The following is a 1898-nucleotide window of genomic DNA, read 5'->3' on the forward strand; positions in this document are numbered from 1 at the left end:
TTATAATTATTAATATTAATAAACAGGATTTACCGTATTTTTTGCCCGTATAAGACGCACTTTTTCTTCCCCAAAACTGGGGGGGAAAGTTAGTGCGTCCTATATGACAAATGTGTTCTAAAATAATTAAAATAATATACTCGACCGATACCCGATCCTGCGTGTGTCTCTGGCTGCATGCAGAGTCTGTCTCCTCTCCTCTCTGCCAGCATCGTGTCTTCTCCTGTCTGTAAAGCAGAACGAAAGAAGCCGGCACAGCGCCACCTGCTGTTCCCTGTCCTAACTGTCGTACAGTGGAAAAAAAGCACAGAGTGATCAGAAGCGGAATTGGAATGACACAGAGTGATCAGAAGGGGAATTTGAAAGGCATAGAGTGATCAGAAAGGGAATTTGAATGGCACATGTGTGATCAGAAGGGGAATACCGGTATGAATGGCACATGAGTGATCAGAAGGGGAATAATCTTTCAGAATCTTTTTTTTCTAGATTTTCCTCCTTTAAAATTGGGTGCGTCTTATATTCCGGATCGTCTTATACGGCGAAAAATACGGTATATAGTGACAACAAATTATGCAGCGTTATACAATAAATTTAGGTTGCATACAATATGTAGTGTTCCTCTAAACTTAGCATGCATTTTTTTTAAATTAAACTGATAGCAGGGGGTAGATGAACAGGCACCTAAAGGAACAGATGGGGATTGAACCCATGATCTTTGGTTTACAAGACCAATGCCTTACCACTTGGCCACTGTGCCTGTGGGATTGATGAAGAAATCCATTCCTGGATTGTTGGATCACCTTGGTTCATCCATAATGTTTATGGTCTATGTTATTTGTCTGTTTTTTAGCAATGGCAGTGCAACAAGTAACATTGTCATCAATGGTCAGGGTGACAGATGCATTAGGGCATGCTCCATAATGATCATGACTTGCACGGGCAAGCTTTAAAACCATAGAAGGAGCAACATGAATGGTCACTCAAAGGCACAGATGGGGGTTGAACCCATGATCTTTGGTTTACGAGACCAACGCCTTACCACTTGGCCACTGTGCCTTCTCTAAGCTTTGCTGTAGGATTATCATGCAATTGGAAGGATGATATTAAGGTTTCTGTACAGTCTTTAAAACCAGAAGCATTTTGAGTTTCACTATGGATCCCATCAGCTCTACACATCCAGGTAGAAGAGAAAACAAGGGGCCACACTCCATCATCTCCATGTCATGTTCATAATATGAATGGTCCCAGGTGAACAAAGTTGACACATTCAGATATGGTTTCTTGCTTGGGCTCCATAAGTGTTGTGTAATGTTTTATATTTTGAAATTTCCTCAATTTGCACTTCATGTTTCATTAATTACGAAGGGTTTGCAGCAGGAAATGTGGGCTTTGCCCTTGGTCTCTTTTTTCTACAGATCTCTCTGCAAAGGTTGGAAACACTCAAAGGTTGGTCAGACATAGAGCTTTCCCATCAGCAGAAAACATATTTGCTGATTGCAAAGCTAATGGTCTGCTCCAGTAGTGTTGGGTCTTTTATATATTGAAAAGGAGTGGATCTTGGCAACCCATGTAAAGGCTGTCCTGCTGCAATGGCCAAGTGGTAAGATCTTGGTCTCATAAAGCAGCAAGGCTTTGATCTTGCAGTTAATTGATTAATTTTTTATTTACCATTTTATCAGGACTTGGGAAAATATGCCACCATATGAGAACTTTGGTGATCCAGTAAAGAATGAATTAATTTTTAAGACTATTATTATTAATGAACAGGATTTTTTATAGTGCCACACATTAAATTTAGGTTGCATACAATGTAGTGTCCCTGCCAATGGCACAGATGGGGATTGAACCCATGATCTTTGGTTTACGAGACCAACGCCTTACCACTTGGCCACTGCGCC

The 1898-nt window shown here is 40.7% G+C and overlaps 3 non-coding genes across 3 annotated transcripts; all 3 read right to left on the reverse strand.

Moving 5' to 3' along the window:
• Positions 1-685: 685 nt before the first annotated feature.
• On the reverse strand, positions 686-757 carry TRNAT-UGU (transfer RNA threonine (anticodon UGU)). The gene has a single exon. It is a non-coding gene; the product is annotated as a tRNA-Thr (tRNA).
• A 227-nt stretch (positions 758-984) lies between these two features.
• On the reverse strand, positions 985-1056 carry TRNAT-CGU (transfer RNA threonine (anticodon CGU)). Its single transcript has one exon. It is a non-coding gene; the product is annotated as a tRNA-Thr (tRNA).
• Positions 1057-1826: 770 nt separating this feature from the next.
• On the reverse strand, positions 1827-1898 carry TRNAT-CGU (transfer RNA threonine (anticodon CGU)). The gene has a single exon. It is a non-coding gene; the product is annotated as a tRNA-Thr (tRNA).

Source organism: Pyxicephalus adspersus, chromosome 4 (assembly GCF_032062135.1).
Source record: "Pyxicephalus adspersus chromosome 4, UCB_Pads_2.0, whole genome shotgun sequence".
Taxonomy (NCBI): domain Eukaryota; kingdom Metazoa; phylum Chordata; class Amphibia; order Anura; family Pyxicephalidae; genus Pyxicephalus; species Pyxicephalus adspersus.